This window comes from Pongo abelii, chromosome 1, assembly GCF_028885655.2.
Source record: "Pongo abelii isolate AG06213 chromosome 1, NHGRI_mPonAbe1-v2.0_pri, whole genome shotgun sequence".
Lineage (NCBI taxonomy): Eukaryota > Metazoa > Chordata > Mammalia > Primates > Hominidae > Pongo > Pongo abelii.
In genome coordinates this window covers 25003369-25020665 of record NC_071985.2, presented here as the reverse complement: position 1 = coordinate 25020665, position 17297 = coordinate 25003369, and the positions used below count along the sequence as shown (strand labels likewise).

General features: G+C 45.2%; 1 protein-coding gene across 3 annotated transcripts in view; it reads left to right on the top strand.

Moving 5' to 3' along the window:
• Nucleotides 1–17297, top strand: part of CNIH3 (cornichon family AMPA receptor auxiliary protein 3) — a 126544-nt gene that overhangs the window by 27309 nt on the left and 81938 nt on the right. The gene's annotated exons all lie outside the window — the stretch shown is intronic.

Genomic DNA, 17297 nt, shown 5'->3' with positions numbered 1-17297 from the left:
CCTGCCTTCATGGAGGCCGGGCAGCCTCCCTCCTGTTATGGGACTTTTCCTTAGTTCAGCTAAAGATGGGGTCCTTGTCACACAGCCACAAAAGATTACACTCACAGACAATTGGAAGGGTGAGAATAATGGGATTTATTGGGCAAAAAGGAAAAAAAGCGGGGAAAAGGGACTCAGCAGAACGAGAGTCCTTCTAGTACAGGCTTCCTGCGTGATGGATGAAATCCCAGGTTCTACCCAGGAAGAGGAGGGGCCGGGCTCCTTCCTGCTGCACATGACGGGAACTTCTGAGGCTCCACCCCAGGGTGCATTCCTCCCAGTGCGCAGGTCGGCTGGAGTTTCTCTGGGGACCCCTTCCTCCCTGGCTGTCTCACTGCTATGGCTCAGACCAGTTGAGGCCGTCCTGGCGTTTCTGAGACTGCAGGTTGGGGGTTGGCAGCAACCCTGGTGGATCTAGTGGGGTATTAGAATTGTAGTAGAGGCCAAGTGACCTTGGGGACCTCTTAGACTGAAAGCTTCATGAAGGCAGGGCCGGAGTGGGGCTTATTCGTAGCCGTTGCTCCAGCACCTCAGCAGGGCCTGCACATTCAATGCATGCTTGGTGACCGAATGTGTTGAATGCCTTGGGGAGTGTTCCCTTTGGCCTTTGTTACAAGCATGTTGTTTGTTTGTTTTTGGTTTTGGTTTGAGACAGTGTCTCACTCTGTCTTCCAGGCTGGAGTGCAGTCATGGCACAGTCATGGCTCACTGCAGCCTCGACCTCCTGGGCTTTAGCAATCCTCCTACCTTAACCTCCCGAGTAGCTGGGACTACAGGGGTGTGCCTCCACGCCCAGCTAATTTTTGTATTTTTTGTAGATCTCTAGTGGATGATTCCCCATCCAAGGTGGCAGCTATGGAGCTAGACTACAGGATATCGGGGAGTGTGGGGTTGGACCAGGTGATGTCCGAGGCAATGTCTGGCTCTAATATTCTGCCTGGCATGCAGCAGGATGTATTTGTTGAATTAAACAAATTCTACAAATCAAGGGAGCAAAAAAGCATCCCTATGACCCTTATACCTTTAGCTTTGTTTTCATCCATTCTTAAATTTCTCCTGGCTGCCACAAGCAACAGTCCTTTATCCCACGGACACCTGACTGCTGTATGCCAAACAATTTTTTTTCTTCCACCAAGCTGTAATGCTCAACCATTGCCACTAGAGGGCTGAGGTTTTGCACAGCGGTGGTGCTGAAGACGCCTCCAAGTTCAAGGTCTTCTGAGATACCCAGAGAGGCTCAGGCAAATGCCAGTGCTGGAAACTTGCTTAAGCGTAAGCAGCCAAGTGCATGCACCTCTGAGCTGGGGGCACTGGAGAAGGACAGTGGCTTCTGTACTGCTAACAGACCCCGTGCAGGTAGTGGCTGAGATCTCTGTGTGGCCGACTAAGGACTGTGGAAGCATTTCAGACCCTGGGTGAGGATGGTTATGGAAGGCAATAGAGGCTGCCTCACCACTGGGAGCGGCGAAAAGTGTGAATCTCTGCTCGCCTTTTCTTTGAGTGCTGGGCATCTTTTATTTCAGTTTTAAAGATGCAGAAATACACAAGAGGGAGTGAGGTCTCTACCAAGGAAAAACTGTATGCTTACCTTGTGCCTCTCCCTACCATGTTTGATCAGCTCTCTCTCTCTCCTCCCACCACCTCCCCACTGCCCTGCTCTGCCCCCTCTCTCCTATGTTACTTTCTTGGGTCTTGCCCTGTTTGGTGTCTGGCCATTGCTTGGTGCTGCAGAGGAGACTCAGCCCCCAAGAGGCGGTACACTCACCTCTCGAAGGGCAATCCCCAGAGAAGTGGCAGAGAGACCTGGCTTGGCCTCCTTTCCCCTGCACCTCTGTTTAGCGTTGTACTGGATTGCACTCCTGTTACAGAGCGTGCTGTGGAAGATGCTGAGCCAGCGGTGCCGAGCGTTTCCAGCTCTCTGAAGGCAGGGCTGCGCAGCCCCCCATCACGTGGTGACGCTCCCTTTGTGCTCCTGATGTGCTTATTTCCAAAATATGGTGGGTGATGAGGTTTAGGCCCTGTTCCAATTCAAGGTAACATGTGGAGCAGGCTCAGCCCGGAAGGCTGTGCTATGGCAGCAGGTGCAGCACTCATTGTGGCCAGCGGATGTTCACATCTGTTGGAGCCTAGAAACCTAAAGAAAACCGCATCCAAGCTCCAGTCATTTCCACCACTCCCTACTGCCACTCCCCACCCCACAACATGGAGGAATTTATGTTGCAGTACATTTTCTTTCTGTGGCCATCTTGCTCCAAGGGAATTAATAAGGACCAAATGGCCAAAAGGCAGGAAGCAGTGGGGAGATGCAGTAGAGAAGCGTGGCCCATGTTTAATTTATAGATCAGATCATCTCTTCCCCTTGGCAGTATGCGGGCTATTTTGGGCATTGTGCTGGGTAGCCCTTTAGGGAATCCAGTTGTGTTTAATTGTATTCATATTTATTGAACACCCATTGATCAGTCACAGCAAGCACATAATTATGTGGGTTATAAAGAGTTAGATAAAGGCCCAGTCCTCAGGGTCTCACAGTCTAAGATAGTAACTCTAACATAAGACAGCAGAGGTTTTCAGTGGAGGTTCAATTCAAGGTCACGTTTGATCGGAGACATCACAGAGAGGTGGCACTTATATGGGCCTAACAGCATTTTGACAGATGAAGAGAAAGACAGAGGGATTAGTTCTGCCAACCTAAAGAAAGAACTGAGGCAACGTTAATACAGACAGTTTATCTGAGCCAAGGTTGAGGACAGCTGCCCGGGACACAATTCCAAGTTGCCTTGGGGAGTGCTCCCTTTGGCCTTTGTTACAAGCATGTTGTTTGTCTGTTTTTGTTTTTGTTTTTATTTTGAGACAGTGTCTCACTCTGTCTTCCAGGCTGGAGTGCAGTGGCACAGTCATGGCTCACTGCAGCCTCGACCTCCTGGGCTTTAGCAATCCTCCTGCCTTAACCTCCCGAGTAGCTGGGACTACAGGGGTGTGCCTCCACGCCCAGCTAATTTCTGTATTTTTTGTAGAGACAGGGTCTTGCTCTGTTACCCAAGCTGGTCTCCAACTCCTGGACTCAAGCAACTCTCCTGCTTTGGCATCCTAAAGTACTGGGATTACAGGCATGAGCCACCGTGTCCAGCCTATTACAAGCAGGTTTTTAAAGGCAAAAGGGGACAAGGCTGAGCCGATACAAAGTTGTTTGACAGAAGTTCTCACCGGTTGACAGAAATAACATTTGTTAGTGATTGGCCCTACACTGGTGAACTATAGAGTATGAGTGCTGGTGTCCAGTGTGTGACATTTTATGACAATCTGGTGTCAGTTAGCCTAGAGCCCATATAGCACGTGGCCTCAAGAGGAAATGATTTAGCTCAAGAGGGGAATGAGACATGACTGCTGTCACACATGGCCCTGTCACTTTTTTTTTTTTTTTTTTTTTTGAGACGGAGTCTTAATCTGTCATGCAGGCCGGGGTGCAGTGGTGCAATCTTGGCTCACTGCAACCTCCGCCTCCTGGGTTCAAGCGATTCTCCTGCCTCAGCCTCCTGAGTGGCTGGGGTTACAGGCACCCGCCACCACACCTAGCTCACTTCTGCATTTTTAGTAGAGACGGGGTTTTACCATGTTGGCCAGGCTGGTCTTGAACTCCTGGCCTCAAGTGATCCGCTTGCCTCGGCCTCCCAAAGTGCCGTAATTATAGCCGTGAGCCACTCTGCCCATCCTGCAGTGACATTTCAGTGCCTCTCTGGGCTTGATAATTAAAGGGGGCTTGAATTCCTCTGATAAAAAGTTTATTCTTCAGACCAAATAGTGAGGGTGTCTTGTGGAAACCCTGAAGTAGTCTGGCTTGCTTGTCCATGGAGGTGGAACAGGAGTGTCTGACCACCCCCCTGCCTGGGCCTGGGTGTCTGGGTAGAGACTGGGGATGGGCAGAAGCTGGGACAGCAGTCACTGCCAGGGACTGGGTTCTGTGTGGCCAAGGCTGTGGCAGGAAATTATTACCTGAGACCAAATGTTCATGATGAGAACCAAAGCAGTGAACTGGGTTAGGACCCTGTGGAGAAAGTGAAGCCTGGAAACTTGGGAGAATGTGTGTTAACCCCGCTTCTGGAGAGGACAGAGGCTGGGACAGAGCGAAGGATGTGTGGCTGGGCGGCGCAGGGGAGAAGAGAAGGTGGGCTGGGAGCCAGCAGGGCAGAGTGGAGGGAAGGACAGCAGCTGTGGTTCCCAGATCGGCATAAGGAGCCTGCAGGCACAGGGGCTGGGTGGGCCAGGCAGCTGGACAGATAGTGGCAGGTCGGTAAGAACAGAGTTAAAACTCAGCCAGGCTTTGGAACTGTTCTATCTTAGGGTACTGGTTATGGGAACGGGCAGGAATTTTTGGAGACATATACTGATGAATTCTATTTCGGGCATGTTGAGGTTCTGGAGGAACCTGGGATGGAAACTGGATCTGGAGCTAGGGAGAGAGTGAGGAACCAGCCATGTCCAGGTAGGAGTGAAGCAGGCTAGAAATGGTAGTGGGCGGCCGGGCGCAGTGGCTCACGCCTGTAATCCCAACACTTTGGGATTCTTACCAAGACCCCTAGGTGGGTGGATCACCTGAGGTCAGGAGTTTGAGACCAGCCTGGCCAGCATGGTGAAACCCTGTCTCTATTAAAATACAAAAATTAGCTGGGTGTGGTGGCGGGTACCTGTGATTCCAGCTACTAGGTAGGCTGAGGCAGGAGAATCACTCGAACCCGGGAGGCAGAGGTTGCAGTGAGCCAAGATCATGCCACTGCACGCCAGCCTGGGTGACAGAGTCAGACTCTGTCTCAGAAAAAAAAAGAAAAAAAAAATGGTAATGGGACCTGCGGGAAGGGATGAGTTAACCAAAGAAAAGAGCACAAAGGGAGAATATTTTCTGCTCATTTACTCATACATTAAATGTCTGTTTCATACCAGGTACTGTAATAGGCAATCTTCATTCTTCAGAGTCATTTAGGAGCAAAGTACACTGTTTGGGCTTGGGGAGTTTGCATATTGAGGCGAGATTAGAGAAGGATATTGGAATACCGATTTTGCCTTGGCCCAATTACTTCCCACCATGATGCTTCTGAAGATGGTGTAGACATAAGGAACAACCTGTAAGGCCTTATGAATATCTTGGTGCACAGTGATCCTGCCCATCAGTAAGCAAGATCTAGTCTGCAGTCAGATTAGTAACTATTCCTTCCTGGTAGGACAAGAGCAAAAGGAGGTTCTCAGTCCTGCTACAAGCATGAACTCCAACTACTACTAAAAAATCCCCCTTAGCAGAGAGGGAAATAGAATACCGAGAAGGTGTGATTTATCCTGAGTTGTGAAGAATCTACCACCCTTTGTTCCTAGAATTTCTTCCTTTCTGAATCCCTGGCTTCTTCAGCCAGCCCATCAGTGGTGGCTCCTTCCTTATTTATGGGGCTCACCAGTTGCACTAGGCAGACTGTGGGACCCCCAAAGATGTTCATGTCCTAATCCTTGGAACCTGTGACTGTTACACCTGGAAAGTCCCTTCTGCCATATAAGGTGATTAAGTCAAGGGTCTCGAGATGGGGAGATTATCCTGGATTATCTGGGTATAGCCAATGTAATCACAGAGGTCATTATAGGTGGCAGAGGGAGGCAGGAGAGACAGAGGAAGAGATGTGACATCGGAAGCAGAGGTCAGAAAATGCCGGTGGTCTCCGAGAGCTGGAAAAGGCAAGCAAACGGCTTCTCCCCTAGGGCTTCCAGAAGGAAGTAAGCCCTGCTGACACCTTGATTTTAGCCCTCCAAGACCCATTTTGGACTTCTGACCTCTAGAACTGTAGGATAATAAACTGTGCTGCTTTAAATTACTAAATATGTGGTAATTTATTATAGCAGCAGTAGGAACTAATACTATAATGTATACCTAATTTCCGGCACAGAGCCTGTTACACAATAGGTGCTCAGTGGAATTTATTGGATGAATTATGAATCCCATATTTAACTCTAACCCCCAAGTAGGGCTCTCTACAGTGGTTTTTGAAATCTACTTGGCTTCATTTGGATAGCTAGAAACTTGGGGAAAACTTTGCCCAAGGAAAGAAATCCCAGCGGTTCCTCCTCTGTAAATTGCAAAATGATCCATTCTCCAGCCTAGTCCACCAAATGCAGGGTCTGCCTGGGCAGTATTTACACCTGTGAGGATGGCTTTATTGCTTTGCATCTAGCTTGCTCTTCACTGTTTGTATAATCTCTCTGTTGTAAATCCAAATCGAGGAGAATGCGTGCAAGCTTAAACAGCCAGACAGAAAGACAACTGCACTAAATTGTTGTTCTTAACAGAATCTTAGAGGTCTTAGAGGTCTCTGAAATAGCGGAAAGCTTAGAGGTCTTTGAAATAGCAGGAACTTTGAAATAGCAAGCTGTGGTTTCTGCTTTCAAGGATGGTAGGTGTTATGCACAATTATCTACAAAAATGCTCTTCCTCAGGCACGAAGTTTTGTGTGTCAAGTGCAAGAGCTGAAGTTCTGCATTATACACAACCTAAGTGTCCTAAAAGTGACTAATTCTCCAACAGCAGACCTGTGGCCACACTGACCACACCCTTAACTAGCTTTTGAGGCTGGGGCGCATCTTCAGGGGTGGCTTGGGAGACTGGATAACCTATTCCAGGCTAAGGATGGAACCTCCACTGTGAAGACTGAGGAGTATGGGGCCAGGGCGCTCTCTGCCTAAGTAGTATTTTTCCACGGGATACAAGTTTCTCTGGACTCGATCAAGCAGGGAGACTGAGTACATACTTCCTGGAGGTTGCACAAACTAACCAGTTTGATTTTAAATATTCATACTTAGAGTAAGGCTTCTGGAGGCCAACATGCAAATTTATGTAAAAGAATGTGCAAATGAACACCAGAGCCAAGTGCCTGGCTCTGTTCCCTCACACAGGATAGCAGCCCCTGACCTGGCTGACCTTGTGTGTAGTTCTGTTCTTGGCTCTGGGACTTTGGGGCTGTTGTGTTGGCAAAACTTGGTGGGGGTGGAGGGGTGGGCAGTGGAGGGAAGGACTCCTCCAATTTAAACACCCGCAACAACAAAAGTTGTTTTAGCAAATTGGCATGCTGTTCGTAAACGGCTTTCTATGTATGCGAGGATTTAGAGGCTTTATAAACTCTCTTTTTGGGAGTAAAAGTCAGGAAAGATTCATCAGAACCCAGCTCGTGAGAGGATGACGGGGGAGAAGACTCCTTGGCTCTCTGGTGGAGCCCCCTGTTGTTGCTGCTGGAATTCAGGCAAAGCTCCTCACAAGGTAAAGATCTGGACTCCTTGGGCAAGGGAAAATGAGGTAAGTACAGAGCCCAGGTGCTCAGTGTAGACACTGGCTTGATGGGGTCTTTTGGAGCAAGTCCTCAGTTTTCTGTGTGGTTGTTCTACGTGGGGAAGCTCAGTTTTCCAGTAGATAGTGAGCTGGAGTGAAAGTGAGAAACAGAAAGAGGGACATGGACACACACGCGCGCGCACACACACACACACAAACACACACACAAACACACACACACGCACACACCCGAGCCCCAGTGAACATCGAGCCCAGTGCAGTGGGCAGCTGTTTCTATGATGTAGTTAATTTAGTGGGAAGTAGTGAGTTTGTAGTGACCATAGAGTTAGAAAAGCAGGGAAATAAAAAAGAAAACAGTGGTAACATAGTGTGGGGAGTATTTTCCTGATTATAGGAAAAAACATCACTTGTGCAGTGCAGGAATAAGGAAACTATGTAGTGGTCACCTCTGTTAGCATTCTGGTGACTGTACTTTCATGTGTCTTTTTACGGGCACACACGTAATTTTACATAATTGATAAGGGATTACATCACACATTCTGGTTTTCTTTACCATCACTTTAAAAAAGTTGTAGTTTTTGTTGCTGTCATTGCTTAACTCTTTCCTCCAGCCACTGTCCCCTCCATCCTCAGGGTTGCCGGTGTTAGCAGCCTGGTGTATATCCTTCATTTGTTTCCTCATGTTCATGTAATCTTACATAAACACTAATGCTTTTTAGAGTGTGTCTTGATTTTGGTTTTGCATCTCTGCATCTTGCTTTTCTCACTGAATAGCTCAGGGAGTCCCTCTGAGTTAATCGGTAAAGGTCTAACTCAGAACTGCGTAATATTCCAGATTTAGATGTGTCACTGTTTATTCAATCATGCTTTTTTTGATTGGACGTTGTGTGTTTCTAGTTTTTTGTGATCTCAGAAAGTACCTGGGCATATATTCTTACCTAGTGGTGTCTATTTCCGTGGGATAAATCCTCAGGGAATTGCTGAGTGAAGGATATATGTATTTTCATTAATAATAGATATTATTAGATTGCTTTCCAAAGGTTTTAGCAGTTCACATTTTCACCAGCCATGGGTGGGGGCTCCTTTTTCCCTGCTTCCTCAACAGTAACTTATCACAAAATTTTTTTAGTCCGTTAGGTGTAAAATGATATCTCCTTGTCACCCTTGTCGCACTCTCTAGCCAACCAGTGAGGGTGAGAAACTTTCATAACATTATTGACCTGTTGGATATTCTTGCAAAGCAGGGATACTGGCCTGAGATTTCGACCTGGAATTTCTGGGTTTTGAGGGATGGCAGGTAATGGGCCTTGTGACCTCACCCAGACTTTTCTTCCCTGTGTGCTGCCTCTGGCCAGAGGCATGACCAGATGGGAGCAAGCAGATCTGTATGGCGGACTGGGGTAACTTTAACATTCCTGGACTGGGACTGGACATAAGGTGGGGGAATATAACCTGGCTGCAATCCAGAGAGGCTATGGAGTGGTCTGTGCACAAGAGCTAACAGGTTTGATGAGTTTAGCAGGCAGGACTCAGACCTAGTGGTAGGGGAGTGCTATTGAAAATTTGGTTGGCAGAAGTGTCGGTTCCAAGCAGTGAGTCAGCTTGCCGTCAGCTGGACTCTAGCCAGTTGATTAGTGTAGGAAGAAAGGAAGTGAGGGAAGACGAAGGGACTTAAGGCTCCTTAGGAGAGGGGTAGGCAAGAGCTAAGTGGAGTGTCGGGCCCCTGATAGGTGTTCCAGCTATGGCGAGCCAGTCCTCTACTAGGTGGGCGGCTGGTGATGTAGCCTGGCTGCACACACCACATCAACGTAGAAGGAGCAGGAAGGACAGCAAGGGGGCTCCACAGATGCCCAGGGCTCATTTCTGGACTTCCAGAAACCAAGCCCACGGAAGCAAAACTAAATCCAGGTTGCACGAATTGGTGGGGCTGAGGCTGCTAATGGGTTTCTGTCCCTGGTGAGGGTTGGCACAGCACATGTGGGCTTCTTCTCTCTGCCTAAGCCCACATGTGAGGGTCTCAGCAGCTCTAGCTGCACAGGTGTTCAGAGGGTGAAGGTATTGGGAACGCGGCAGGAGCACAACTCACCGGAAATTCCCAGCTGGAGGGAGGCCACCGGAAGGCCAGCTGGAGGAAGGGGGCACATTTTGTGCCAGCCCTGGTGAGTCACTAGCCTAGGTTTGACAACTAAAATAAATTATTAATTAGGCTACATATTCCTTGTCAACCATATTTTGGCTCTCATTTTTCAAACTGGGAGGACCTCATCGTTAACAGACTGTAGTGGCTCATGCCTGTAATCCCAGCACTTTGGGAGGCTGAGGCAGGCAGATCACTTGAGGCCAGGAGTTTGAGCAGCCTGACCAACATGGTGAAACCCCATCTCTACTAAAAATACAAAATTAGCCTGGTGTGGTGGCGCACTCCTATAATCCCAGCTACTTGGGAGGCTGAGGTAGGAGAATCACTTGAACCCAGGAGGCAGAGGTTGCAGTGAGCCAAGATTGCACCATTGCACTCCAGCCTGGGCAACAAGAGTGAAACTCCGCCTCAAAAAAAAAAAAGTGACTATAGTTTATTAGACATTTCATCTAAATTTTATGTTTTTCTTCCTTGAATTTTGGAATCTGTGTTTCTCAGTCCAGTGTTTTAGATGAGGAGCAATGGGGTTTTGGGTATTTCTGTATTTTTATTGATCATTTTTTATATACTTCTCCTGTGAAGAAATCTATTAAGGAAAATACAAGTACTTTGCAGTCTCTCTTTAGTATTCACTCTGTGAACTGGTGAAGCTGTACAAACTCAATATAAATTCTCAGTTACTGTTGCTTTTTAATACTACCTCAAGAGTCAGTATGGCCTCCTATATCTGTTTTGAACAAAGGAAGGCAACTGGGCCTTAGCCTCTCTTCCTTTAAAGAATTTGAGGCTGGGCATAGTGGCGCGCACCTGTAATCCCGGCACTTTGGTAGGCTGAGGCAGGCTGATTGCTTGAGCTGGGAGTTTGAGACCAGCCTGGGCAATATGGTGAAACCCTGTCTCTATTAAAAAATGAAAAAATTAGCTGGGACTGCAGGCATGCACTACCACACCCAGCTACTTGGGAGGCTGAGGCGAGAGGATCACATGAGCCTGAGAGGTCAAGGTTGCAGTGAGCTGTGATTGTGCCACTGTGCTCCAGCCTGGACAACAGAGTGAGACCCTATCTCAAAAAAAAAAAAAAAAAAAAAAAAAAGATTTGGCTGGATGCAGTGGCTCATGTCTGTAATCCCAACACTTTGGGAGGCCAAGGCGGGCAGATCACCTGAGGTCAGGAGTTTGAGACCAGCCTGGCCAACATGGCAAAACCCTGTCTCTACTAAAAATACAAAAATGAGCTGGTTGTGATGGTGCACACCTGTAATCCCAGGTACTTGGGAGGCTGAGGCAGGAGGATCACTTGAACCCAGGGGGTGGAGGTTGCAGTGAGCCAAGATCACACCTCTGCACTCCAGCCTAGGCAACAGAGCAAGACTCCATCTCAACAACAACGAAAAAAAGATTTTAAGTTGCTTTTGAATAGCCCAGATACATGCCTCCTTGCTGTAGAGTTGGGTTTTGTTTGTTTAATAAAGAAGATATTCTATATGCTGATAAACAGCTTTTTCTTCCTTTCTTTGGTCATAAACTAGGTGTGACCTCAGTAGACACTGAGTTTAGCCACTGTTGATGCCTGTTTCTAAAAACTGAATCAGCAAATGCCTTGCAGGATTTAATTGGCTATACACAATAACTCCATACAGCAGGTCACTTCGTTTAGTTACTTAGGGACACACTTTGCAAATAATTCATTCTGGAGAATTCATTAAGAAGCTCTATTGCCCAAAGCCAGATAGTCTACAGGAGCATTACCAAGATTTTTAATAAAAAATACCTCTGCTTAATAACTAGTAACAAGTAGTACCTGCTTTGAAACTTTTCTAGGCCAAACTAATTCCAATCCCTATGGTGTAGAATGTTGAAAACTTTGATCGGCCATCCCTTTACATGCTGGAATATATCCGGAGTGTTTAGGAAATGCAACTTGACCTAACCTTCAGGTCTCTCTTTGGCTCATGTATCTTTTAGGGTCCCATTAGAAAACAGATCGCACATGCAAAGGGGGTAATTGAGGAAAGTTTAATGAAGGGACTATTTACAGAGGAGGTATAGGGTTAAGAAACCACCAAGGATGATGTGGCGCCAGGATCTAGCAACCCATGAAGCTGTTACCACCCCTGGGTGTGAAGGGGTGAGGGGAGGAGGCTGTTACTAGAACTTCATGGGAGCTGTAGTGGGTGGGGCTGTCTTCTGAAGGAGCTAGGGCCTCATGTGGAGAGGTAGAGACACCGTGAAGCCACAGTAGCAGGAAGGGAACTGGGCAAATAAGTACCCTAATAAGATCCTTGTGTCTTCAGCTGTTGCCTCCTGTTGGCCTAATGTAATGGGAAGCAAGAGGGCAAGGAAGGCCAGATGACGCATTCTTCAGAGCCTGCCAGGGCCGTGGGCAGGGTGGAGAAGGGTGAAGAGGATCTGGAAGGGTAAATGGAGGCTTTTCAGCACAGTTAACTTTTGGGCTGAAGGAAAATGGACATGCAAGCAGGAGGGAGAATCCTAGTTAGACTCCTCGGTTTTCACAAGTCATTGTCAATGTCACTGTCAGTGTAGTGGGCCTTCAAGCTATAGGGAGCCACTCCTAATGAGCAACACAGAACACTAGGCCTTTTCTGGAGAACCTCACTTCCACTTGTTTGTTCTCCAGCTTTCCAGACACCTAGTGTTAGCAAAACACCCAGGGATCCGTTGCTCACTGCATGGAAAGCCAATTACTGAGATAACAAGTATTGCCAGGGAAGAAGCCTTTTTATTAGGGTGACATCAATCAGTAAGATGAGAGATCAGCCCCAAACCCATCTCTCTCTACGGACTAAAATTGGAGGTTTGTATAGTGGGGAAGGAGTGTAACTATGCATGGGAAAGCAGGAATTAGGGAGGGGTAGTATGGAAGCAAACATGAAGGTTGTGGGGACTGGCGTCTCACTGGACGTGGTGATTGTGTGAGTTTCAGCTTCTTGTCCGATGGTCAGTTTCCTGAGGAAGGAACTCAGATGAGACAAATGTAAATTTCACATGTTAAAACCCGGGAGTGTCAATTTCCATGTTTATTCAAAAAACCAGAAGCATCAGTTCTGTTGAACAGTTGGGGCAGTTTCAGTTCCTCCCCTTTCTATTGATCAATTCCTCAATCATGGGGAATCTGACCATCAATCCTGGATGCTTCATGCCAAGGAAGGTCGTTGTGGGATAATGAGAAGGAATGAAAGCATTCCACTTATAATGGGAAATACTCAGAGTACCTGGCTGGCATCTGGCGCACTGGAAGACCATGATCTGTGTACTTTTATTTTGCTTTTTGAACAACATTTGAGGCCACATTGAACGAAAGTGATTAACAGCATAGATAAACCAAATTTTAAAATATCAGAATATGGAGTGAATCCACTGGGGAATCCAAGAGAACAATCCTAAGCCTACCAAAAACATCTTCCTGATTCGTTACATCCCACATGCAAAAAGCTAGGGTCTAGGGGAGAACAATGACTGGAAGAGTGCATGTTCCCTTTATGATTTCTTATCTAGGATCTTTGGTTGGGTATAAGGGTGGCGGGTGGCGGGGGGGCGGTGGTTGGGGGGCGGTGTTCACAAGACCATGACTGTTTACTCCAGAGGGATCCCAGAGGGACTGACTGGTTTCACCCAATCTGTGCTGGCTAACTTGACAGATGAGTGGGTGGTCAGCAGCATTTCAAAAGGGCTGACTTATTGTGCTTGTGGCTGGTCTTCAGCCTGTTGGGATTTCCAGGTCTTCAACCAGACTGGATCCTCCAGTTTCAAAGAGTGGAGAGGCACATCTATAGGGAACTGGAGCTTGTTGGGAGCAAGCTCAGAGACAGTAGTTAATATATTTCTTAATTATTTTATATATGATCTAGAGTTAGGAGTTGGAGAAATGGTCTTCCATACATTTCGAAGGGGCTAAGAGCCAACCCACTTCTGGGAGCTACTTGTATCTTCAGCAGGGCAAGAGGCAAGACCTTTTCCTAGACAAGATTTGTCTCTTGGCAACTGGAGTCCCCTTGGCTACAAGTGGATCCATTCAGTTGATGGGAGGCTTAGGACTTTGTTTTCATTTTGGTCTCTTTCGGTCTGGATATGCCAGAGGCAACATGGCCAAGCTTTTATTTTGTCCCATATCATTGCCAGGGTGGTATGGCTACCTGCCCTGGGTCCATCCTGTCCTTCAGTAGGATACCTATAGCCAATGCTTATAGCCAATTAAACATTCTAGGCCAGACAGGAATGGAGGTGAGCACACAGTCCTTAACCCTTAAATCAACATAAAAGCCAAAACCCCAGAGCCAAAAAATAAGGTTAATATGCTTGTCATCATAAAGCCAGTCCCCTATGGTTTGCGTACAAAGCATATATTAAGCCATAAAGTAAGAACACCACAAATAGTTTTCAAATTCTGGAGAAATAGGGGAGAGAGAGAGAGAGAGAGAAATATGCTTCACATTTTATTGATAAGAGTTTATTTTACTCAATTGTTAAAGGCTATAAATAGCCCCAAAGAAAAAGTGTTCTTGACCCTGAAAACCAAAACAAAAACAATTGGCAATATTTCAAATAAAAGACATAATAAAAAATTATTTCAGTCCTCTACTAGTTCAGTCCATGCAATTAGTCCTGTTCTGCTTGATATTGGGCCAGCAATCCTCATGAACACATCAGCCCTCCAACGAGAGTCCTGGATGTTTTCTCTCTAATCCAGTGGCACAATCTCCAAAGTTGTCAGAAATCTGCATTCAAGAGTCCTTTTCATGAACTCCCCTAAAGAAGCAAGTTTTTGACTGTAGCTGATTATAAACTGCTTTTTGAGAAGAATCAAAGTAAAACAATTGTGGATGACAAAAGTCTTAGGACAGTCAGGGTTGAAGACACAATTGACAAGGAAGATTGGTTATTTCTGTGGCATGCAACAATTTAACATAATCATAATTATTACTGATAACATATACTAAGATCAGAAATTTAGGAATTTCACATAATTTTGGAATATACATTAATAACACATTTATATAAACATAACCCAAAGAAAGTTAAACATTTACTACATGACAATGCTTTGTATATAATTTTAACATACCAAATAAGCCCAATATGTCTCTCTTGGAATTCAAGGGACCCTAATAGCTAAAAAATTAGTTTGTGGTCAAAAAGACTGAATGTATTTATTTATTTGTTTATTTTTGAGATCAGGTCTTGCCCTGTTGCCCAGGCTGGTGTGCAGTGGCACAATCATGGCTCACTGCAACCTCAACCTCCCTGGCTCAAGCAATCCTCCAACCTTAGCCTCTCAAGTAGCTGGGACTACAGGTGTGTATCACCATGCCCGGCTAATTTTTGTATTTTTTTTTTTTGTAGAGGTGAGGTTTTGCCATGTTGCCCAGCTGGTCTTGAACTGGGCTCAAGCAATCAGCCTGCCTCTGCCTCCCAAAGAGCTGGAATTACAGGTGTGAGCCCCTGTGCCTGGCCAAAAAAACTAAATTTAAAACTTGAAATTTTGCTTTTGGAAAATTTGTCAAATATCAAAGGTTTAATACACCTGATTTCACAAAATAGGGTCACAGTCACTATAGAATAGTTATTCATTTAGCCAGAATGGTAATTCAAATATTAAAAAACCCACCAATTCCTGACCTTTACTTTTTGATAGGAAATCCACTTTCCCAGATAATAAGACAGCAAAGACAGCGTGGGGCCAGCTAAACCTGTCTCTCTCTCCCCTCTTTTTTTTTCCTGCAGCTAACTCAAAAGGTAAACAGAAATCTCCCATTATCTCTTATTAATATTACGCATTTTGTTCAAAAGAGAAAATCGAATTTACCTCTGTATAGTGTATTATTAATGTTAAAGCTAAGTTCAATAAAACCTTATAAACAATTTTATCTAATTTTAATCAATTTGACATTTACATAAACCTTTTATAACCTTTTATAATTTTCTATTAGAGCAGATCAATGCTTCAAGAAAATCTTGTTATTCTGACACAGAGGCCCAGATGCTGGCCTTGCATCAGTGTGCTTTTGATGTTAATGTTTAGTTTTGAGAAAGACGGAACTAATTTTACTCCTCAAAATTGGCCTTGCAGTCTCACGTGCCCACCTCTTCTGCTATAGTCCCTGGGCCTAGAGGGATTGAATAGTTTTAATTTCTGGCCCTGTGTCTCATGAAAGCAGTTTGTTTTGTCACCCTCTCCTGGGTCTGAAGACGAGGCTTTGACTGGTGTCAGTGTTTAGGATGTAGCAGGAGTAGGTGCCTTTTTCAGACCCAGGAGTCAGTGCCCTGTAACTTAATAGCACAAGGACTTTAAAAGCAATACAGAAAGTTACATGGATATAAAAACCTTAATTCTTTTAAATTTCGGTTTTCCTAATTAATCAAAAACTTAATAATGATGAGATAGAAGCAGATTTACATTTTACTAAGAGAATTCCTTAGGCCAGTTACCCAAAGGCAAAGAAAGACCTTCTGCAGCATGATTGCTTCTCCTTATGGGAAGCTCATTTAGATAACCTGAAAGCCAAACCTGATGGGAAAAGAGTACTTGAATTAATCAGACACAGGAAGAGTGTGTCCAGGGTCATGAGTGAACCTTACAAAGGAAAGAAGAAACCGGGAAACTAGTACTTTGAGCAGGGGAACAACATGAGAAGTTTGCCAGTTACATGGAACAATTTAGACATAATCAAGAAAAGCCAAGAGTGCAGAATCAAGTTATACTGGAAGAAAACATTGCTTTTCTAGATCTTACAGATAAACATTTCAGCATCAGGCCACTGCAGTAGTTAGAACTGGAGGAAAAAAACTTAAAAGAGCTAGCAAAAAGGTTGAAGGAGAGAGTTAGCATCTCAGGCCTTTTCATGGGGAGAAAAAAGCTGAAAGCAGCAAGACACATTCTGAGACATGAATATGAGAAGTTTTCAAAAAGAAACAGTATAGAATCAAAATCAAAACCTGTTGTGATTTTATTAAGAGCAAATCGATATTTTAAGGGAAATTTTTTCTAACATAGGAGACCAATCTTAACTTTTTCACATCTCTCTCCCCTACCACTGGTTCCTTTCTACCTTGTTTCATAAATAAGCTTTCCAAGTCCATAATTAAACCTTTAGATAATGTATTAGTCTATTTTCATGCTGCTGATAAAGACATACCTGAGACCAGGCAATTTACAAAAGAAAGAATTTTAATTGGACTTACAGTTCCACATGGCTGGGGAAGCCTTACAATCACGGCGGAAGACAAGGAGTCCGTCACATCTTACATAGATGACAGCAGGCAAAGAGAGATCAGATCTCGTGAGACTTACTCACTACCACGAGAACAGTGTGGTGGAAATCACCCCCATAATTCAGGGATCTCCCACTGGGTCCCTCCCACAACACATGGGAATTATGGGAGCATAATTCAAGATGAGATTTGGTTGGGGACACAGCCAAACCATATCAGATAACTTCTGAATTAAACAAAATTATTACTTTTCTCAATAAGAACACATCTTCTTTGGCACATTTTATATACAATTTTTTTTTTCAGGAAAGAATGCACTGAACACATTTGTGTTTCTTTGTTTTAAAGCAAATGACAAAGACCCAGCTTACCAGCTTTACTTTTTTAAAACCCAAGCTTAACTTTGCATGTTTAAACAATTGTCAAGACCTACTAAATTGCCAGCATTTATGCACAAGTAGAAAACATCGTTAATTTATATTAAGCCAGAAGTATATTACCATTAACGCATTAATATCTTTCACTACTAAACACTGAAAAAAAATGAAATTGTTTCTATAGAAGGCTTGTCCT